Source organism: Nycticebus coucang, chromosome 4 (assembly GCF_027406575.1).
Source record: "Nycticebus coucang isolate mNycCou1 chromosome 4, mNycCou1.pri, whole genome shotgun sequence".
Taxonomy (NCBI): Eukaryota; Metazoa; Chordata; class Mammalia; order Primates; family Lorisidae; genus Nycticebus; species Nycticebus coucang.
In genome coordinates, this window is record NC_069783.1 from 147,233,897 (window position 1) to 147,257,888 (window position 23,992).

Below are 23,992 nucleotides of genomic sequence, written 5' to 3' on the forward strand. Positions count from 1 at the left end.
GAGTTATACTCTCCATAGGGTCCTCTGGAGTTTGAACTGTGGCCTCCTGCTGTATTTGAGAAGGTTCAATCTCCCCCGTAGACACAAAAGGCTGAGGTGGCTGCTCTTCCTCACTGGGGCAAGGTGCAGCCCCTGCTGCAATTCTTGGAGACTCAGTTGGGGTTTCCTCCTGGGTGGCAGAAGGTTTCACCTCCTCAGGATGCTGTTCCGGCTGAATTGGGTTCTCCTCCTGGGTGGCAGAAGGTTTTGCCTCCTCAGGATGCTCTGGAGGCTGAGTTGGGTTCTCCTCCTGGGTGGCAGAATGTTTCCCCTCCTCAGGATGCTCTGGAGGTTGAATTGGGTTCTCCTCCCGGGTGGCAGAAGGTTTTGCTTCCTCAAGATGCTCTGGAGGCTGAATTGGTGTCTCCTGCTTGGTTAAAGAAGATTCGTCCTCTTTGGTAGGCTCTGAAGTTATGGTAACCTCCACATCTGGAGGTTTAACTGTAACATTGGGCAAGTAATAAAGATGAGGTTGATCCTCACCTGGACGTGGAACTCTCACCTCATGATTAGGTGGAGTTTGAGCTATATTCTCCATCAGGGACTCTGGAGCTTGAGCTTTGACCTCCTGCTGGATTTGAGAAAGTTCAGTCTCCCCAGGAGACAGAAAAGGCTGAGGTGGCTGCTCCTGCTCACTGGGGGAAGGCTCAGCCTTCCTACAAAAGTATCGGCACTGAGTTGGGGTCTCCTCCTGGATGGCTAGTGGTTTCACCTCCTCAGGATGCTCTGGAGGCTGAGTTGGAGTCTCCTGCTGGGCTGAAGGAGATTCAGCCTCTGTCACAGGCTCTGAAGTTATGGAAACCTCCACATCCAGAGGTTTACCTGTCAGCTCATGATTATGTAGAGTTTGAGCTATGCTCTCCATAGGGGACTCTGGAGTTTGAACTGTGGCCTCCTGCTGTATTTGAGAAGGTTCAATCTCCCCTGGAGACACAAAAGGCTGAGGTGGCTGCTCTTCCTCACTGGGGCAATGTCCAGCCTCTGCAGGAGAGCCTGGAGACTCAGTTGGGGTCTCTTGTGGGGTGGCAGAAGGTTTCTCCTCCTCAGGATGTTCTAGATGTTGAGTTGGGGTCTCCTCCTGAGAAAGTTCACCTTGTGCACGGGCCTCTTGAGCCACCTCTGGGTTTCTCACAAATCCCAGAGGTATGCTGCCAGGGTAAAGTAAATCCATACTTTGATCTGTATAATCGTCATTCTGCAGAATTTGTTTGTAAGACCGAGATTTTGATTCAAATTGGTCTAGAGCTCCAACAACTTTAGTGACCTGTGGATGTTGAGCTAGATCTTCCTTCAGGTTCTTTGGTGAAACAATGAATGTTGTTGGTTTTGAACTGTGACTATCTAGAGGTGGAACAAGTATTTCAAATGCCTGGTGAGCTATAACCTCATCTGGACTTACAGTTTGAATCTTCCTTATGAGTTGAGGACGCAGAGTTAGGACAGGGTTCTGATCCCAACTGGGCGTTGGAACCACCTCTGGAGGGCTTCGTCGTCTCCTTAGCTTATTCCTCAGAAGCCGACGACATGGAATAGTAAGCCTATCTGCCGCTTGAAGTACCTCTTGAGCTGAATCCGTGTCCACGAATGGACACTGAGCTGTAACCTCATCTGGACTTACAGTTTGAATCTTGCTTATGAGTTGAGGAGGCAGAGTTAGGACTGGGTTCTGATCCCAACCGGGCGTTGGAACCACCTCTGGAGGGCTTCGTCGTCTCCTTAGCTTATTCCTCAGAAGCCGACGACATGGAATAGTAAGCCTATCTGCCGCTTGAAGTACCTCTTGAGCTGAATCCGTGTCCACGAATGGACACTGAGCTGTAACCTCATCTGGACTTACAGTTTGAATCTTGCTTATGAGTTGAGGAGGCAGAGTTAGGACTGGGTTCTGATCCCAACCGGGCGTTGGAACCACCTCTGGAGGGCTTCGTCGTCTCCTTAGCTTATTCCTCAGAAGCCGACGACATGGAATAGTAAGCCTATCTGCCGCTTGAAGTACCTCTTGAGCTGAATTCGTGTCCACGAATGGACACTGAGCTGTAACCTCATCTGGACTTACAGTTTGAATCTTGCTTATGAGTTGAGGAGGCAGAGTTAGGACTGGGTTCTGATCCCAACCGGGCGTTGGAACCACCTCTGGAGGGCTTCGTCGTCTCCTTAGCTTATTCCTCAGAAGCCGACGACATGGAATAGTAAGCCTATCTGCCGCTTGAAGTACCTCTTGAGCTGAATTCGTGTCCACGAATGGACACTGAGCTGTAACCTCATCTGGACTTACAGTTTGAATCTTGCTTATGAGTTGAGGAGGCAGAGTTAGGACTGGGTTCTGATCCCAACCGGGCGTTGGAACCACCTCTGGAGGGCTTCGTCGTCTCCTTAGCTTATTCCTCAGAAGCCGACGACATGGAATAGTAAGCCTATCTGCCGCTTGAAGTACCTCTTGAGCTGAATTCGTGTCCACGAATGGACACTGAGCTGTAACCTCATCTGGACTTACAGTTTGAATCTTGCTTATGAGTTGAGGAGGCAGAGTTAGGACTGGGTTCTGATCCCAACCGGGCGTTGGAACCACCTCTGGAGGGCTTCGTCGTCTCCTTAGCTTATTCCTCAGAAGCCGACGACATGGAATAGTAAGCCTATCTGCCGCTTGAAGTACCTCTTGAGCTGAATTCGTGTCCACGAATGGACACTGAGCTGTAACCTCATCTGGACTTACAGTTTGAATCTTGCTTATGAGTTGAGGAGGCAGAGTTAGGACTGGGTTCTGATCCCAACCGGGCGTTGGAACCACCTCTGGAGGGCTTCGTCGTCTCCTTAGCTTATTCCTCAGAAGCCGACGACATGGAATAGTAAGCCTATCTGCCGCTTGAAGTACCTCTTGAGCTGAATTCGTGTCCACGAATGGACACTGAGCTGTAACCTCATCTGGACTTACAGTTTGAATCTTGCTTATGAGTTGAGGAGGCAGAGTTAGGACTGGGTTCTGATCCCAACCGGGCGTTGGAACCACCTCTGGAGGGCTTCGTCGTCTCCTTAGCTTATTCCTCAGAAGCCGACGACATGGAATAGTAAGCCTATCTGCCGCTTGAAGTACCTCTTGAGCTGAATTCGTGTCCACGAATGGACACTGAGCTGTAACCTCATCTGGACTTACAGTTTGAATCTTGCTTATGAGTTGAGGAGGCAGAGTTAGGACTGGGTTCTGATCCCAACCGGGCGTTGGAACCACCTCTGGAGGGCTTCGTCGTCTCCTTAGCTTATTCCTCAGAAGCCGACGACGTAGAATAGTAACCCTATCTGGCCCTTGAGGTAGCTCTTGAGCTGAATCAGTGTCCTGGAATGGAGCCAAATTCTCAGGCAACTCCTGAGGTGAAGCCACCAAGTGGGAAGGAGCAGAAGACCCCAGGTAATCAAAGTCCCCAGGATCTGCTGGGGGTGTAGGCACATGAGGGGATTCGGGTGAGAGATCGGAAGAGAGGGAAGACCAGGGCTCTTTCGGCCCTGGGGATTCGGAGGTAGGCTGGACCCTGTCAGGGGGCCACCTCCAAATAGCAGCTGCCAGTATCAGCAGCCACAACAATTGCTCCGTGAGAAGGACCCGTGGGGTCCACAGTCGCAGTAGGGACATAATGTCCAGAGGCTCCGGTGCCAATGAGAGTCGGAACTCTTATGGCAGCTCCGCAGCGCTAGCACCCACGGCAACTGTGTGCCCCGCCCCCACCCTTTATCTACGACAACCTTTGTTTACGCAGCAACCTTTATTATGCTGGGGCTGGCTCCATGCGGTCAGGGTGAGCTGTTGCCCACAGTCCCTGAGCCCAAACCCCCTCCCCACAGAGATACAACTGTCTCACACCAGAACATCCCTCCCGCCCTTAGCAGAGCAAGATTTCGGCCACAGACTAGGGTAGCCTCAGGACTCCAGCAGCCCATTATGGTAGGGGCGCCCCGGAGCTTCCCAAGGACGTCACAGGGCCTCGCCTCTTGGCACATTCAGAAGTGCTAGTTCAGTTCTGGCAGCCTGAACTCGTCTTCCTCCAAGCTGAAATCCCAGAGATATTCTTCTTCCCCCCAGCAGTACTGCTTCCAAGAAACACAATTGACCTGCAAAATGATCACCAGTTGGACAGCACGGCCAGGAGGCTGCTGCGGGGTGCGCGGACATGCCTGCGGCAGCTGCGGCACCTGCGGCGGCGGCCGCGGGCTGCGCTCGGGAGTGAGCGCCCAGCGCCCAGTGCCCTCCCGCGGGGCCGCCGGCCTGTCCGCACTGTCCTCAGGTGCACTGGCCAGGCACCTCTTCGCTTCGTGGACACCTGGGGGCCTTCGCCTGTCCAGCCTTACTAGGCCGAACTGCTGGGGAGTACGGCGTCAGGGGGTGCCACGGAGCCAGGGGGAACGGCGAGGCACTGGCGGGAGCCTCCTGGCGGTGCTCCCCCTACCTCCCACCTCCCTGCGCCCAGCCCCGAGGCTGGGGCTTTGGAGCAGGCAGCCCGGGAAAACATTAACTTTTGGGCCACGTGCAGAATAGCATCATCTACATGGACATTCCTTCCTCCTACCATCTCAGAAAATCTTTGATAACAAATTGAGAAAATGCAGATGATCTTTCCAACAGATGAAATTGCCAATACTCAAGCTTTTAGAAAAAGAAAGAGGAAAAGGACAGAGACAATGAACTCAGAACATGCAAATAATGACCTGGATAAAGGACCGAGAGACCCATATTCGGGAAATGCCTTTCTGCCCGGTGAGATCTCCAGTGAGGATGAAGAGCCCTTAGCAGAACTGTCTAAGGAGGAATTGTGCACCAAAATAAAAAGCCTGAAAGAAAACTAACAAACACGAAAAGAAAACAGCGGACTTGGACAGTCTTTGGTCATGCTTCAAGTGTTACCACAGGCAGTCACCCAGTTTGCAGAGCTGGTTGGTATGGCAGAAGCCCTGCTTAAAGGTGTAGGAACCACGTCTACGTCTGCATCCACCCCCTGGAGAGCAACAAACAACTCCTCCCCAGATTCATTTACTTCAACATGCAGTAACTCTAATTCTAATTGCAGTTCACCAGTTTCCTTGAAGGCTGAGGAAGAGCATCAGGCTGATAAGAAGCAGTTCAAGATTGAGAAATGGCAGATTGCCCGTTGTAATAAGAGCAAGCCTCAGAAGTTTATTAATGACTTAATGCAAGTGCTATACACAAATGAATATATGGCCACACACAGCCTGACGGGAACAAAATCCTGTACTTCAAGGGACAAAGCCGTAAAACCAGCTATGAATCAGAATGAAGTTCAAGAAATCATAGGAGTAACAAAACAATTATTTACCAATATGGATGATGTTTCAATTAGGAGTATGATAGGGCAAAAGCTAAACAACTGTACCAAGAAGCCAAATTTAAGCAAAAATCCTAACTCTCAGGATATTAAGTAGATTATTTTGGTATTACAGGTATCTGTAACAAAGCTCCTTCAGTTCTAAATCTAGCATTGGATTTTGTGGAGAATCTGCAACCCTTCTGGCAGTGAGCAGAGACAGACATCTGCAGTGACAAGCTGTAAGACATCGTATCATCACTGGGCTCCCTGAGGGACCAACAAGCTCGCTGAAGAAGCTGCATGTAGGTAGAATCCCTCCTAAATACCAGTGATGCATCAGATCAGAGAATTTCTCCCAATCAAATAAGCGTGCAATATCATTTTTTGGAAACATGCATTTCCTGATCCCCCCATACTACTCTGTACAGCTAACTTAACTGGATAGTCAGAATCCTTATCATAGCAACAAAAATTTCAATCTTTAAGATTATTCATTGTCCCAACTGATCATTATACATTTATTATTATCAATGACTCCTCTTTAGAGTTTTTGAATCTTAGTGTAAGTACATGTTTGGAAAAGTAAACAGTGAAATAATCGATGTTCACAAATATGAGAGCAGCAAATTCAGATAATAATGAAAATCTGATAATCATGACTAACAAGTAGTAAGATTTTAGCAATAAAATTATAGAATTATTCCAGTATCTAAAAATGTATAAAATAGGAATATGAAAAAAATCTTGCAGGTGTCAAGATTTTTATATTTTAATATGACTCTACTCTAACACACACACACACACACACACACACACACACAAATCCAGGTTTGGGGGATTATTAAAACAATGCATTGATTTTCAGAATTTTCTTTTTGTTTGTTTACCAGACATGTTTTAACTTTTTATTGCCCAAAGTATATTAACTACATATGTGTAATATAAAACATCAATATCGCCTAAGACATCCTATAGAAGATATAACGTCATATCTATTTGGTTGACTATGTTGCTAAACAGCTTAGTTTTAGCTGATTTATTTTAATCACAGCAGAAGAAAAATGAGTTGAAACAATCATATGGGTTGAATAATCACACACACAAATCATTTTGTAAATCAATAGAAGATTAAACACCCAAAGCCTTCCTGCAGGTCAGGTTGTCATACATGATAACTCTACAATGAGAAGCCATGCTTCTTCACTGCACAAGGTCATGTTTAAACTTGGAAAAGAGAATGCTACAATAGTTACAAAGTTCAATATCCCAGATCCAGGGCACATTCCATAAATGTTGCTTGATAACAATGTAGTTGTATAAATTAAATGTTCTTAAAGAAATAACTTATGTAACATTTGCTACTTTTACTTAAACGTAAATAAATCCCACTGAAAAGATAAAAAAAAATGAGCACCAGTTAGGGCGGCAGGCAGAACACACATTTGTTCCATTGGATATTTACTCCAAAATGTTGCCATTTCTGCTCAACTTTCAGTATCCTTTCTTCCATGTTTGACAATTAATTCACCACTCTATCATGTGGGGGCTGCCATGGAATCAGAGATGACTCTGAAATTTCTGTAGGAAGGGTTTTAAGAGTTGAGCAATTCAACTTAGCAGAGAAGGTATTGCTGCAAGTGAATAGCCCTTTAGGTCAGCAATGGGCAAACACAGTCAATAATCTAGAAGGTCTATCCTGTACGCACACATGGAGAAAGACACATAGTGTGTTAAAGTCAGCATGTTAAATTATTATCTTCAAATACTACTATAACAGAACCCAAGTGACTTATTTCACAACTCTTCAGTGTGTATCACTCTTAGGAAAATGTGGAACTCTGAGAATATTTCTGGTGCTTTTACTAAAGTCCTGGCTCCTGGCTCTAACCCCTTATTTGAAGTTTGGAGAGCAGAAGTGAGGACTGTTAGAATTCTAATATGGGTGCAGACACAGGAGAGAGGTTTGTCTCTCTCACTTGGAGATAAAATAGTACTTCGTCTTTTTCCCAGAATCTAGCATATGACTTGGTGCACAGTAATGGTTTTAAAGTTGGAGGTGATTCCAAGATTTACCTCATTTAGAGATGACCTGTTGTTAGAATCAGATTTCTGAAATTGGTGCTGACTTTCTTCCTTCCTCTCACATTTCACAGGAAATGAGTATTCTTTTTTTTGAGTCAGAGTCTTACTATGTGGCCCTCAGTAGAGTGCCGTGGCATCACAGCAACCTCAAACTCTTGGGTTAAGCGATTCTCTTACCTCAGCCTCCCGAGTAGCTGGGAAGAAACTAGTATTCTTAAAGTTTGACATTTTCTTTACTGGTTTTATTTAAATAGAATTATAATAATTTGCCTTAAATAGAATAAAACTTCAAATACTTTTTCAGACTTCAACCACTTTCTCTTTCACTCCCTTCTTCAAAACAAAACACTTTGCAACTCTGGAGCAAGTTAAATAATCAAAAACCTAGCCCCAAATTAAGTTCCCCTGACACAAAACACATTTTTGGCTCCTTAAAAAAAAATCTCATACATAGTAAATAATGATAACTTTAGAAATTACTTTAGCAACTTAGTCCCTAATTAAGGGACTTCACATACAGTTATGCATTGCTTGCCATATGAGGAGGAGCTTGAAAAATGCATCATTAAAAAAATGCAATTATGGGGAAAGGGCCAACACCATAATGAGACATTCTTTTGATTTCTAAAAGCAGAAAATAAGGGCATTTTCCTGGAAATTTCCTCATCTCACATTTTAATTTTTAACATAACTGTAACGACCAAGTTAACTCCATTTTGTTAAAACTAACTTCATCTTGTCCCTCAGTCTTCATTTTGCAGCTGCATACCAAAGGCATTAGGCAACCTGCTCCCTTCCCTGCCCCCCTGTCCTTGCCCCATGATCTGTGCCCTTGCATAATGTCTGCTCCGAGTGATAGCAACACTCTCCCAGACACCCAAGGACAAATACTGCTCAGTCCCCTAGACCCCTATTAGCTCGCCCCAGCAGCTCACCTCACACCCCCTCCTTTTTCTATCCTTTCTGTACCCTTAAAATCCTCCCTCCTTTTCGAGATCAGGGTTTCTCTGCTCTCCTGCTGCACCAGGACCAAGGAGCCCAGGCTCAAGCTTATAAATAAAGACTTGGTCTCCGGGTGATTTATGTGGGGGATCTTGTGACTTGGGCACAACAATAACCATTTATTAAAAATATGTATGAAGTATCAACTGTGTTTGGTCCAAAAAACTTTATGATCTTACAGGCAGGAACTAAGGAATTTACAATTTATAGGAAATAAAAAATGTGAAAACAAAAATGTTCAATCATGCCTGGGCATGGTGGCTCATCCCTGTAATCCTAGCACTCTAGAAAGCTGAGGTGGAAGGATCACTTGAGCTCAGGAGTTCATGTCCAGCCTGAGCAAGAGTGAGACCCTGTTTCTACTAAAGACAAAAATAAAAAAAAAAAAAACAACCCAGCCGGCATTGTGGCAGTACTTGTAGTCCCAACTCCTTAGGCAGCTGAGGCAGGAGGATCATTTGAAACCAGGAGTTTGAAGTTGTTATAAGCTAGGCTGATTCCAATAGCCTGGACAACAGAGTGAGACTCAGTCTCAAAATAAAAAAGTTCAATCATCATATGATTAAATAGTAAGGCATTAAATGGGGGTCAAAATGAGGGTCAAAGTGAGTTCAAACCTGGGATAGAGACCCCTGTAGACATATTAGAAGCAAGAGACAAGTATTGACTCCCCGGGAACCAAAATTCCACCAAATACAATATACAAAGCTTCGCAGATAGACAGCATTTGAACATTTTATTGGTAGAAACTGGCCTATATATTGTAGACAATACAAATTCCTTCAAGGCAAACTAAAGCCATAGGCTTTTGGTCTAAGGATTTTGTGTATGTATGAGGGATATCTTTGCATACTAGGGAGAGATAAACAACACAAACATCTAGTCTGGTGCTTGAAGGTTATTACTCAGACTTGACAGTTGGAAGGCTGAGACTTATCAGGGCCATCTCTTTTAAAACAGTCTACCTGCTGAGCAGGGAAGTAAGACTTCCAGTAGAAGGGCTGCCCAGGTTGGAAGGCTGAGACTTATCAGGGCCATCTCTGATTTTTCAGTCTCTGACCCTTCAGGGCTACGAAGCAGACAGCAATTCTGTTCAGGCACTTCCTGTTCATCAAGTTTCCTGTAACAGTCACAATGCTGTAGAACTCAACAGGGACACAATCAGTGCCATTCAATAGCACAACCACTTTCACAGCTCACAGGAAAGCAGCCAATTATGTGTACTACATAGGAATCACATTCACCCAATATCAATGCCGGAAATGAAAGCTGAAACTGAATTCTTGATTCAAAAAACATAATCTAATAAACTTTCTCTTCAACAGAATTCATTTATCTATTTATTCAGGTAGAAAACAACACTGATAATAGTTAACATATTTTGTCTGTTTACTACGTAAGCATAGTTCTGAGTTTTTGCATTTGTCACCTCACTTACTCATACAATTATCTCCCATATGGTAGGTTGAATTACTAACTTCATTTTGCAGAGAAAATGACTGTAGCTTAGAAATATTAACCATCTTCAAATCTCTCTGGTTATAAAACCTAAATTACATAAAAAATCTTGAAGAGATTGAGTTAGAACTTGAACCCAGGTGTTCAAAGCTTATAGTCAGGCTGGGCTTGGTGGCTCATGCCTGTAATCCTAGCACCCTGGGAGGCCAAGGCAGGTGGATTGCTTGAGTTCACGAGTTCATGAACAGCCTGAGCAAAAATGAGGCTGTCTCCACTAAAAATAGAAGAACTGAGGCAAGAGGTCCACTTAAGCCCAAGAGTTGGAGGTTGCTATGAGTTACGACACCACGGCACTCTACCCAGGGCAACAGCTTGAGACTCTATCTCAAAAAAAAAAAAAAAAAAATCTCATAATCAGTATTCTGCATGCTAGGCAAACAATTGAGAAAGAATACCTGGATCAAAGACTTTCTATGTGAACTGAGGCAAGTCATTCTACACCTACAAAATGCGTACAATAATATTTGCTGTCATTTTTCTCACAGATGTCACAGAGAACAAATCTGAGACCATTTCCGTAGAAGAATTTAGTGAATAAGAACATAAGATGGAGTGTTTTAGATATCCATATTTTCATCCACTTAACTTTTCAAAATCCCAGTACTTTGGGAGGCTGAGGCAAGAATATTGGTTGAGGCCAGGAGTTTGAGACTACCCTGGGCAGCATAGTGAGATCTTGTCTCTATTTTTAAAAATTATTTAAAATTGGCTGGGTACCTATAGCTCAATGGTTAGAGTGCTGGCCCCCTGTACCGGTGTTGGTGGGTTTGAACTCAGCCTGGACCTGCTAAATAAAACAAAATAAAACAAACAAACAAACAAACAAACAGAAAAAGACAACAACAACAGATTTTGGCTTGGTGCCTGTAGCTCAGTGGTTAGGGTGCTGGCCACATGTACCAGGGCTGGTGGGTTTAAACGCAGCTAGGGCCTGCTAAACAAAAACCAACAAACAAAAAAATAGCCAGGCATTGTGGCTGGCACCTGTAATCCCAGATACTTGGGAGGTGAAGGGAAGAGAATCGCTTAAGCCCAAGAATTTGAGGTTGCTGTGAGCTGTGACACCACTGCACTCTACCAAGGGTGACAAAGTGAGAGTCTGTCTCAAAAAAAAATAAGTATTATTTAAAATTATAAAAATATCTAAGCTTACTGGCTCACGCCTGTAGTCCTCTGGGAGGTTGATGTGGGAGGACTGATTGAGGCCAGGACTTCAAGACATACCTAAGCAAGAGTAAGACACCATCTCTACAAAACAGATTAGCTGGGCTGTAGCAGGAGGATCACTTGAACCCAGGAGTTTAGGTTGTAGTCAGCTATGATGATGCCACTATATTCTAGCTTGGACAATTGAGTTAAACTCTGCCTCCCAAAAAATAGATAAACACATACAGATACACACATACACATGAATGAGAAAAATTAAATTTAAAGAAGTCTTACCTAAAACCACAATCAATAGTTTCTGTAATGCATCTGACAAAGCTTTCTGAATAGCAAGCCTCTGAGCTATCTTCCTTTTCATAAGGAATGATAATGGTCCTAAATCCAACCAAAACAAATGGTTTTTAAATGCTTATTTGAATGATAATTGGTTATTAAGTGTTTAAAAAATGAAAATACATTCATGATTCTTAGATCGCTATCTTAGTGATTAGGGCAGACAGAATACAAGCCTATGGCTGAATGAATGGCACTGTTGTAAGCACATACTGGCAGGGCTCGTTTTTTTTTTTTGTTTGTTTGTTTGTTTTACTGCTTCTGTCTAAGCTGGAAGTTCCTGAAGAACTAGAAGGGAGATACAAGCCAGGAACTTGGTACAATTCTATACCACCCACAGATTTCAAATTGACCAGTTGAGGCTACACCACTATAGACCCTACCCATCAAGGGTTTGGTGGTAGTGCAGATGGTCTGGCTCGACCCTGGCTGTCACCACAGGCACCTGCTCTATTCCACCTCTCTCTCTCTTAAGTCACAGCCCTAAGCTTGGGGGCCATGGATTATAGAAAAATTTAGTATCAGTACCAACTTAATACCCTAACTAGGTATCCATATGTGACTCTTTTTTTGACTCAAGCCCTTCCATGAGTAGGAAACGGACGGAACGTTTACACAGGAGTTTTTTTTTTTTTTTTAATCTTCAGATGATGATTTTGCTGAGACAACAGAAGGTCACAAGAGATCTGTATCTGAAGGAATATTTTAACACAAAGCAAGGTCTTCACCAAAAACTAGAAAAACATTATCTCCCTCCTCCTCCTCCTCAGCTTTTTGGTAGGAAGTCAGCTCTAAAATTGTTAACTTAAAGGCTCTATCAGGAATTGCCTAAAACAAAAACCTATATAATAAGGGAGAAAAACTCTGCCCAGGACTTTAGTAGCTTAGCGGGGGGGGCAGGGGTGGGGGGCTGATAGGTATCTAAAATGATAAGTTTCAGAAACTAAGAAAAAAGAGAGATACTTCCCCGACTGAAAACAGACCTTCCTCCAGGTTATGTACAGGCTCTTCTGCCGCCAGCTCCAAGGCTCCTGCACTCATAGAACGGCAGCAGCACCTCTAAAGCACAGAAGGACGTCAGGCTTTGCTTCTGAAGTGCCACAATATCTTCATTTTCCCTTTCTTCAAGGTGAGAAAGCTCCTGAAGCTGTTAAGATTTTGCATTAAAGGTCCTTCTTAGGATCTTAAAGTAGACTTTGAAGTGTTTTGCTATTAGAATTAAAAACTAAACTCCAGGAATCCCAGCTAACAGTTGATGCATCCTATAGCTTCAAAATCAAGTAAGATTTGCAAATGAATTATTATAGATGGCCATTTTTTTTTTTATTATATGCCACACAAACACTGGAAAGAAGTACGAAGACCACGACCCAACTAATGGAGAATATGACCAATTCTGGGTGGCGAGGCAATTCAGGTACATCCACTTACCTTCAATGATAGGGGACCATTCATACCTCTCCCCACAACCCAATCAGGTCCTTTCATCTGAAGTCTTGGATTGTTCTTTTTTGAGACAAAGTATCAAGCTGTCACCCTTGGTAGAGTGCCATGGTGCTATAGCTTATAGCAACCTGCAACTCTTGGGTTCAAGTGATCCTCTTGCCTCAGTTTTCTATTTTTAGTAGAGACAGGGGTCTTGATTTTTGCTCAGGCTGGTGTCGAACTTGTGAGCTCAAGCAATCCACCCATCCTGGCCTCCCAGAGTGCTATGAGTCACTGTGCCTGGCTGAAGTCTTGGGGTTTTTTTTTCCTTTTTCTTTTTAGACTTTCTCTTCCACATGAATTCTATTGTGTACAGAAAACAGTGCATACTGGCATGAGGCTCTGCCACATCTTCACATCGTTTCCATTTTCCCTCCTATGGTTTCTGTGATGTTTAATAAGACTGAGGACCACTGAAAACCTTTGCCACATTATCGATATTTGGAAGATTTCTCTCCAATATGAATGTTCGTATGTTAAGGTTTGAGCTCTGGTTAAGGTCATTGCCACACTGTTCACATTTGTAGGCTTACTCTCCAGTTTGAATTCCTCTATGCTTAGCATGCTATCAACACCAGGTCAAGGCACTGCCGCAGTCTTCAAATGGAGGGTTTCTCTCTGTGTGATTTCCTCTATGTACAGTGAGGATTGATTTTGAGTTAGATTTTGCCACACTGTCCATATTTAAAAGGTTTTTCTCCAGAATAAATTCTTCAATGTCTAGAAATGTTCACAAACTAATGAAAGTCTATGCCACATTTTGACCACTGTAGTTTCTTTCAAGAATGACTACTTTGATGAACAGAAAGGGTCGAGTACAGTGTAAATGCCTTGCCCCCTTCTTCACATTTGTGGAGTTTCTCTCCACAAGAAATTCTGTTATGTTCACTATGAGTTTAACTAAGGAAAAAGGCTTTAGTGCATTCTCTAAATTTGTAAGTTTTATGTCCAAAGTAAATTCTTTGAAGTACAGAAAGGTTTGAGTCACAGTTAAAGGCTTTGCTACACTCTTGACATTTGTAGGGTTTCCCTCCAGAGTGAATTCTTTGATGTCTAGAAAAGCTTGTGTAGTACTTAAAGGATTTTCCACATTCTTGACCTTTGTAGGGTTTCTCTCCAGAGTGAATTCTTTGATGTCTAGAAAGGTGTGAGTGGTGTTTAAAGGCTTTGTCACATTCTTCACATCCATAGGGTTTCTCTTCAGAATGAATTCTTTGATGTACAGAAAGGTTTCAGTACTTGTTAAAGGCTCTGCCACATTCCTGACATTTGTAGGATTTATCTCCAGAATGAATTCTTTGATGTCTAAAGAGGAGAGAGTGCTGGTTAAAGGTTATGCCACATTCTTCACATTTGAAAGGTTTCTCTGCAGAATCAATTCTTTTTCTCGTCCAGAAACGTGTGAGTGTTGCTTGGTAAGTTTGTCACATTCCTTATAGCTGCAGGTTCTTCCTCCAGTATCAAAATTCTCATGCTTACGATATTTTGAACTGTGGCTAAGACATTTGCCATCATTTTCACACATGTCGTTTCTCTCCAGTATCGAATCTTGAGCAAGACTGAAAAACTTGGCTACCTTCTTTGCATTGGACTGTTTTTTCCAATATGAGTGATCTTATGTTCTGTAACATGTGACCAGAAGTTAGAGGCTTTCCTATAGCTTTTACAAGTAAAAGTTTTCTCTAAGGTATATATCATTATTTGTCCATTGAGATTTAACAATTGTCTGAAGGTGTTCAAAGAGTTACTACATTGGAATACTTTGCCATAGGTAGCTGTTAATCATTGGTGAAGTCCACTGTAACTTACTTTCTGCTCATCACACTTATACACACTTTCCCAATATTTTGTTAAGTTTAAATTCTCGGAGCCATAGCTTTGATATCTGGTCAGGATCATCTCTGGAAATAAAATATTTGTGCCCCACTCTTGAAAACGGTCTTCAGTATGATGAGTATATAGAGCTGGGTGCTTGACTAGTGTCTGGTGTGTCTTCACCTTCCAGGGTTCTTTGCTTTGCCCCAGACAGGGGATGAGTTCTGGCTTAGAGACAGTAAGACCCAGGAAGAACAGGTTTCTGTAGGTCTCTAACATGACTTCCCCATACAAATGCTGCTGAGCAGGGTCCAAGCAGGCCCACTCTTCCATAAAGAATTCAACAGACATGTCCTTGAATGTCAACACTACTTTGGTATCTTCCCTGAGGACCTTTTGAATGTTACCACGAGGGGGGATGCTGGGCGCTGCAGGCAGACAGCTGCTCAGACAGCTCTGGGCATTTCCCAGCTTCCGGGATGTCCCGGTGTCCTGCAGGTCAATTCTCTGCAGAATCAGAGTGACAGAGGCTGCTGCAGAGACACTTAGGATCCCCAGGAAAGGGAACAGCTGAAGAGGAGGCCGTAGCTCAGAGCCCAACTGCAGAGACAAACGCTGCTCAGAATCCTCGGTGCCGCCTTCTTCTTTCTGGCTGTGCATCATTTCCCAGCTCCCGAGATGTCCCAGTACCTGCAGGTCACAGGGTGACAGAGGCTGCTGCAGAGACACCTGGAATCTCCAGGAATCCCCACATTATTTCTTGATTAATTGTGCAAACTAGGAAGCTCATAGCTCTGGAAATGAGAAAACTGGAAGTATTTTCTGTATTCGAATATCTCCTGTGTTTCTTCACAGAAATTTCCAAGGAAATGCTATTTCTTACATTGATGAGAATGTATGGAAATCATACCGTTGGACTGAGAAACTGTGAGTATACTCTCTCCAGATATGAGTACAAAAACTTAGCTGCATTGTAAGATCCTTCCTGGTCCAGAATTTTGAGGTCAAGGCTTCTAAGGAAAGGTATTTCTTCCTCCACATCTCAAATCAATGTCTGTTGATTATAATTCTATGATTATTTTAAAATTAAATTTGTTGGGCTCTCTTTAAAAGAAAGAGGCAATTTAAATGTATTTTTATTATGTAAGTAATACACATTATACTCTTAATATATAAAAACTAAATAACAGGTATAATGGAAACCCTCCTTGTGCCCTGATGCCTGGTCCCTGAGGTAACCACTACCCCTAAGTTTGGTGCATATCCTTCCAGACCTTTCCCCAGTATTTGCCTACATACATATTTACATATAGCAAAATGAATTTTTTGTGTGGCCTTACGTTTTTTGTTTTATAGAAATGGTAACATCTTACAACTTGATTCTTTCACTTCATGATACATGTTAGATTTTTCTTTCACAGCACTTAGAGGGTTACCCCATTCATTTAAACTCTTGCATCATTCCATATTATGGATTCCGTACTATGGATGTGGCATGAATTATTTAATAATTCCCCTATGGATGGATGTTTAGATTATGTCCAGTTTTCTTTTCTTTTTTTTTTTTAGAGACAGAGTCTCACTGTGTCACCCTCGGTAGAGTGCCCTGACATCACAGCTCACAGCAACCTCCAACTCCTGGGCTTAGGCGATTCTCTTGCCTCAGCCTCCCGAGTAGCTGGGACTATAGGCGCCCGCCACAACGCCTAGCTATTTTTTTGTTGCAGTTTGGTGCATTTTGGTGGGGGCCAGGCTCGAACCTTTCGCCCTCGGTTTATGGGGCCGGTACCCTACTCAATGAGCCACAGGTGACACCCTCCTATGTCCAGTTTTCTTGTTAGGTACATTGCTGCTTCTTTGTAAACTTGGGCAAATATTTCTATAGAACAGATATCTAGAAATGGAATGGTTGATATGAGGACAATGTAGGTATTAAATTTTAATTGTCCTCAAAAAAGTTGTGCCAACTTATACTATACTCAACAGAATATGATAGCATTTTGCCACTGAGTATTCTCCAACTCTTTGCTGATATGATGGGTGAACAAAAAGGGTCCTGTCTGAATTTTTCTGATTACTCTTGAATTTAAATACCTTTATTTGTTAAAAGTTGGTGAACATTTGTGTTTCTTCTGAGTTTTCTGTCCTTTATCCATTTTCCTTTTCAATTGTTTTTATCATTTTCTTATTAATTTATTAAAGCAGTCAATTTAGATACATAAGTTATTTTGGAAAAATACAGTAGTTTGTGTGTCATCAGTTCAACTTGTATAGGTGATCTCTGAGTTTTCATTTTTGAAAATAGAGATGTCATTTTATTTTCCATGAAAGTTTGTCCCCTTGTAATATGATTCCATTTATATAAAGTTCAGGAAGACGCAAAACTAAAGTATGTTGTGTATGACTGACATATAACAGGTAAAACTATATTTTGAAAACAAGGAAATTACTATAAAAGTTAAGATAGTGGTTATCTTCAGAGGTCAGAGAGAGGGTCGTGATTGGAAAGGGCCACACGAGCTTCTGGATGCTCATGGTACTCTTTCTTGACGTGATGATATTACATGGGTACCTGCTTTACAATTATTTAAACTGAACATTTAAGTTATATGCATTTTATGCACATTGTATTTCTCAAAAAAAAAAAAAACAACAACATTTTTTAAATGGGGGGAAAAGCCTAATGACTTCACTTGTAGCCTGACATAGGTCCATGTGGGGCTTTAATAATAACATTTGGAGCTCGGTGCCTGTAGCTCAAGAGGCTAAGGCGCCCGACACATACACCCGAGCTGGCAGGTTCAAATCCAGCCTGGGCCTGCCAAACAACAATGACAACTACCACCAAAAAGTAACTGGGTGTTGTTGCGGGCACCTGTTCTCCCAGCTACTTGGGAGACTGAGGCAAGAGAATCTCTTAAGTCCAGGAGTTGGAGGTTGCTGTGAGCTGTGACGCCACAGCACTCTACCCAGGATGACAGCTTGAGGCTCTGTCTCAAAAAAAGCAACAACAACAACAACAACAAAAAAAAAATTGGGGGGAAAGAGATGAGGAAATGGCAGTTCTGCTGGTTTTAAATTAGAACAAGAGTTGGGTTCTAACAGGTATTTTGTGATCTAGAGAGTAGGTATTAAATATACGATTTGGTGGGAATAGTGGGTAGGGGTGTGTGTGTGTAGAGATCGGACACAAAAGGAAAATGTGAAGAAAGGTTTGAATGAAAACAAAGCAGATGTTGCCACCTTGAAATTAAATAAGAATGAGTGTATTCAATTGGCACCATTACCCAGGTTTCCTCCACAGATAGGAGTTAGTCCGATATGGCAAATTGTTTGCATTTTTATTTAGAAATAACCTCTTCCTTTACACTGTTGGTGGGACTGCAAACTAATTCTACCTCTTTGGAAAGAAGTATGGAGAATCCTCAAAGAACTCAAATTAGATCTCCCATTTGATTCCTCAAATCCCACTGTTAGTCATGTATTCAGAAGAAAAAAAAACATCATTCTATCTTCAAGCCATTTGTACTATGTTGTTTATCGCAGCTCAATTTACAATTGGCAAAATGTGAAAACAATCTAAATGCCACCAACCAGGAATGGATATACCAAACTGTGGTACATGTATACCATGGAATACTATTCAGCCATTAAAAAAGATGGGGACATTACATCTTTTGTATTAATCTGGATGGAATTGAAACACATTCTTCTTAGTAAAGTATCACAGAGTAGAGAAGCAAGAATCCAATGTACTCAATACTAACATGAGGCCAGTAGATAATCTGATACATTCCCACATAAGAGAAAAACTCAAATCAATTCAAGGTCTGGGATGGGGAAAGAGGGAGCAGGGAGAGGGGAAGGAGGAGGATGGAGGTGCTCACACTCAATGGGCCCAAAGTTCGAGTGTATGGCACACTTCTTGGGGGCAGTACACAATTATAAGAGGAACTCTACCTAACTAATGCAAACATTGTAACCTATTTCGTTGTGCCCTCAGATTAACCCGAAACAATAATAAAATCTTAAAAAAGAAATAACAAATAACCTTATCCTTTTTCAGAATTCTCAGTGAAAATCATTTGACCGAATTACATAAAGATTCATTTGAAGGCCTGCTATCCCTCCAGTATTTAATCATATTTATTTATGAGCTTTTAGTGATATTATCTGTAAAGTGAATCAGGGGTTCAAATTAGATAATCTCTAAAACTTCTTTCAGCAATAAAATGCTGCAGTTCTCTAAATCCGTGTAGCGTTTTAGCCCGTCTCTAGCCCATCTCTGTGCATTTTTAGTTTTTAAAATCATATAGATAAGATACAGATAGAAAAAAACTTTGCTTATAAGGAAAAAGTGGTAATAACATCTGAGCAATTATTGACACCCATTGAACCTTGTTTTATAAGTTTTATATATCATCTGCTTATATTTATATTTAGTCTACAACCCATAGAGCAAATCTAATCCACAGTCTGTTTTTATTTACAGCCTGTAAGTTAAGAATGGCTTTTACATTTTTAAAGGGTCTGTAAAAGAAAAAGAAAGACAAGAATATGCAACAGAGACCATATGTGACCTACAAAGCCTAAAATATTACTATTTAGCCTTCAGAAAAAGGCTAAATTTGGGTGGCGCCTGTGGCTCGAAGGAGTAGAGTGCCAGCCCTACGTGCCGGCGGTGGTGGGTTCAAACCCAGCCCCGCTGAAAAAAATGCAAAAAAAAAGAAAGAAGAAGGATTTGAAAAAGTTGGTTTAGTAGCATGAGAAGAATTAAACTTTAAGTTGTTGCTCAAAGGAAAGGAAAGGAAAATATAGACCATCTACACTAGTTTGAATGCCATTAATCCAGAATTTTTTGATAATTTAATCTGAATTAAATTAACGTTTAACTATTAAATAAGCAGATGAATTATAAAGAATAAATATATTTAAGAATATAAAATATTAAAGAATATTAAATATTTAATATAAGAACATGATATTAAAATCATATAGATATGATTTAATTTAATCATATAGTAAATATATATATTTAAGAGAATAGGCTGGCAGTGAGGATTTCATAGCAGAAATTACTATACTCTTATTGAAAATAGTTGTTTAAGGACAGGTGCAGTGGCTCACACCTGTAATCCTAGCACTCTGGGAGTCCAGGGTAGGAGGATCCCTTGAGCTCATGTGTTCGAGCCTCATTGAGAGTGAGACCCTGTATCTATTAAAAAATAGAAAAATTATCCAAACATTATGGTGGGTGCTTATAGTCCCAGCTACTCGGGAGGCTGAGGTAGGAGGATAGCTTGGAGCTCAGGAGTCTGAGGTTGCTGTGAGCTAGGCTGACACCATGGCACTCTGGCCTGATGCAACAGAATGAGACTTTGCCTCAAAAAGAAAAAAAAAAGTTGTTTAAATTATGGTTAAATGGTATAGCTAGAAATGTTTACAATGAATAAGCATATTACCAATGCTCCTAATTCTTCCCAAATTACAAAATGAAAATTTCTCCTGCCTTATTGCTAAGGAGGGAATATTTGCATAGTATTTATTTCTATCTTTTTAAAGATAAGAAGATACTATATCCCTTGCTATGAAAGTCTGAGTTTTATCCTTTGCCCACGGCAAAGAAGTGTGGTCAAGAAGTGTGTACATCATTAATCTTTATTAAGCTCACTAATGTTGCTCTTTAGCAAATAGATTCTTCTTTCAAATGTAGAAGACTTAAGGGAAGTAGGTACATGACACTAAAAATAGTCCTTTGAATGATCTAACCTTCTAGGCCTTAAAGGCATGACCACCTTTGTACTGGTCTTCTTAGGCACCTCTGCCACATTTGGGGAAAAAAGTAAATGACGTAATTGCTCAATGGAGTAGGCCCTTCCTTACTTCCACAATGACATATGCATATTTTGTAAGCTAATCTTTCATGTTAGGATATATTCTCATTCATTTAAAAAATGCCAACCAATTAAAAAAACAAAGAGAATATGCCAACCACTTTGCCTAATATTAGAGTCAGAGAGATGAGTAAGACAGGATTCCTACCCTTCTAAGAACTTAACATTTCACAGGGGAAACAAACATGTAAGCATCAACCATAATGAGACAAGCACTAAGAGGATGACAAAGGGCTGGTTGCAAAGGCCCAGAAGAAGGATACAAAGTAATAAAATTGCATTTCTTTTAAAACATTTTTTTTCTTCTTCTCCTCGTTCTCAGCTTTTCACTCATTTTATAAATACAGTAGAACCTCCATGGTTGACCACCTCCATAATTTTACCTCATTTTCACAGACCAGACATGCGCCACATGTGCTCGATGGAAGTTCCTTATGCCGACCACCACTGTAGTTGCCTGGTTTGTTATAGTCCAGCAAGTGATCAGCTTAGAGAGGTTCTACTGTATTCTCATGTGTCAATTTTAAACACAGTGGGCTTGCAGATGAGCAAGACCTAATCCCTGCTTTCAAGGAGTTTATACTTAAAAGAAATGGGAGCAAAAATAACTACATTGGAAAGAAGACATAGCTATGGGCACTAAGAGGGACAAACTGCTTCTGGAGCACAGAAGAAGGAGAAAAGACTTGAGTTTGGATCAGAGAAGATGTTCCTAGAGCAATGCTGCTAGAACAGGATCTATCAGAACGCCATCAGATATCCTTAGACAGATTTCCTTAGACAGATTTGGGGGGAAATAGTCCAAACTTGGAAAAGGGAAATGGGAGAAAGGCAAAATACAGCAAAGTATTTGAGGAATGCTTTGAGTAACTGTAGAGTGCAAGGAGAGAGAGTAGGAGACTGGAGCCAGACTTTCTAGGGCTTTGAATGCCAAGCAAAAGCCATCGCAGGGAACCATGCTATACCACCATGCTTTACGCCCATCTTAAGTCTGCACCACAAGCACTTGGAGGTCTTGTTAGGCCTTGGTTCTGGACTACAACTCCACAGCTACTGATTCAGTCAGTTTAGAGTAAGGCCAAGGATTTGCATCTTTCATAAATTCCCATATGCTGGTCTTTGAGAATCACTTCTGGAGAGTTCATCTGGTCAATTGTGTGCAGGATAGTTTAGAACAATGGTTCTCAACCTTCCTCATGCCGCGGCCCTTTAATACACAGTTCCTGTGGGTCGCGACCCACAGGTTGACAACCACTGGTTTAGAAGGAAGAGATACCAGTCAGCACAGAGTGACAACAGCCAGGTGAAGAGCGAGGGATAAACTGGAGTCAAGTGAAATAGTCAACTATAGTTAAGGGGTGTTTTCAAATAAAAATCCAGTTCCGTGTTGCCTTTTGCTACGTCCCATCACTGTACCACCGAAAAAATTGCTTTCATGGAATATTAAGGCAATATAAAACCAAAATGAATTTCTATTAATATGGTATAATTCTGAATTAGTTCAAAGTTATGTATTAATTAGAAGGGTAACTTCCTTTCAAAGGATGTGAAAGGATATCTTTTATCTCTTTTGGTATTGAACTAGCTTAGAAAAACAGAATTAAACCAGAAAGGTGTAAAATGTGAGGTTATTCCTTTTCATATTAGAAATTATATAGAAAAATAAAAACTTGAAGCTTCTAATCTAGAATTTGATGAGGCTACAAAAGGTTGTTTAGTCAAGTCTCCTGCTGCCCAGGGAAAGATTACATCCAAAATCTTTTAAGATCTACAGTTGTATATTTTATTGGTGAAAATCATGAAATACAGGGAGCATTAGGGGGCTATGGAAAGTTCAAATACAAGTCCAAAAGTTTAGAATGTAGACAAAAGCTACATATTCATTATTATCATTCTAAATTCTACTAGTTGTTCCCACTAATTTGGTATCAAATCAAGGCAGTGTCTTCTTTTACTTTTTCTAGAGATTTATCCTGCAATAAAATCCAATTTATTGAAAGACGTACCTTTGAATCACTACCATTTCTGCAGTATGTGTAAGTTACAAATAGAACTTCATTACATTTGGAACTTTTATTAAACTTATAAACCCTCTGCTATTCACTTTGAAATATGATTAAAATTTTACTAGTAGAAAGTTACTAAAATTTATAGCAAATTCATTTAATCTCTAGCAAAGATTAGTGTGAGAATTATTACACACAAAATTATTAGTGTGAGAATTATTACACAGATCAGAGGGGATCATAATAGAACAATGGTCTCAACTAGTGGGATTTTGTACCCAGACGACATTTGGCAATGCCTGGAGACATTTTCAGTTGTCACAACTGTGGGTATGTTACTGACACCTGGTGGGCAGAAGCCAGGAATGTTGTTGACCTACAATGTACAGGACAAATCCCCCAAAGAATTATACAGCTAATATATCAATAGCACTGAAGTTGCAAAACTCTGTCATAGAGAAATAAAGATCTCTCAACACAAGTATTGGCTGAGCATTCACTGTTTCGTATCTACACATTGCATGTATAGTAAATGCAATAAAGTATAAATCATAAGCCAATATCTTCTACGGCAAAATTTCCTTCGTGTACAGAGAAAGTACTGAGGTTATGTTTTGTCATATAGAAGTTAGAATCACTGCCAAATGATGAATGCTCTGAAAGAATATCTTTTCTTCTTCTTTATCGGCTTATGTCTTTCCTTTTTCTTGTTGTTTTTTGTAGAAATCTTGGTTGCAATTTAATCACTGAACTGAGCTTCCGAACGTTTCAGGCGTGGCATGGAATGCAATTTTTACACAAGGTGTAAGTTAAATAGATGAACACATAAAAAGCTATGTGTAAAAGCATCATTCAGTTATCAGTTAACTAGGTATCAGCTCATTATGAACTCTGAATAGCATATCTTAAGATCTATCCAATTTTTCTTTTTTAATTTTTTTTAAAGTTATATTTATATTTCACAGGAAGGACCAATCCAATATTTTCAGGTGAGGAAACTAAGGTACAAAGAGGCCAGGAGACTTGTGTAACTTCCATATGACATGTTCTGCTTTCCCTAGAAATGATCTTTGGAATGGGTGATAAAAGATGTCAAGCAAGTAATGCTCAAATTAGCATTGTCTTGGGAGCCCCAACAATGCTGCTTTGATATGTGAATTGTCCTTGAAATCCTACGTTTGAATATAACTTTGATTCCTACTCATGTACAGAGTTTCTAACCGCTGAAATGTATACAGCGTCTAGCCACAAAGGATGAAGCGTAACACAAAGTCCTCCAGGGTGCAAAAGGGGAAACATGTTTTCTCGGAGTCAGTTTCTTTTAGTTTTTTATTTATTT

General features: G+C 41.2%; 1 long non-coding RNA gene and 1 pseudogene across 1 annotated transcript; one reads left to right on the forward strand and one right to left on the reverse strand.

The window, feature by feature from the left end:
- The first annotated feature begins 4,629 nt into the window (after positions 1–4,629).
- Positions 4,630–23,599, forward strand: LOC128583989 (BEN domain-containing protein 6-like; annotated as a pseudogene).
- LOC128583991 (uncharacterized) lies at positions 8,054–12,532 on the reverse strand. Its single transcript, XR_008379607.1, has 3 exons — positions 12,437–12,532; positions 11,397–11,495; positions 8,054–10,740 (listed from the first exon to the last, which is right to left on the reverse strand). It is a non-coding gene; the product is annotated as an uncharacterized LOC128583991 (long non-coding RNA).
- Positions 23,600–23,992: the final 393 nt, after the last annotated feature.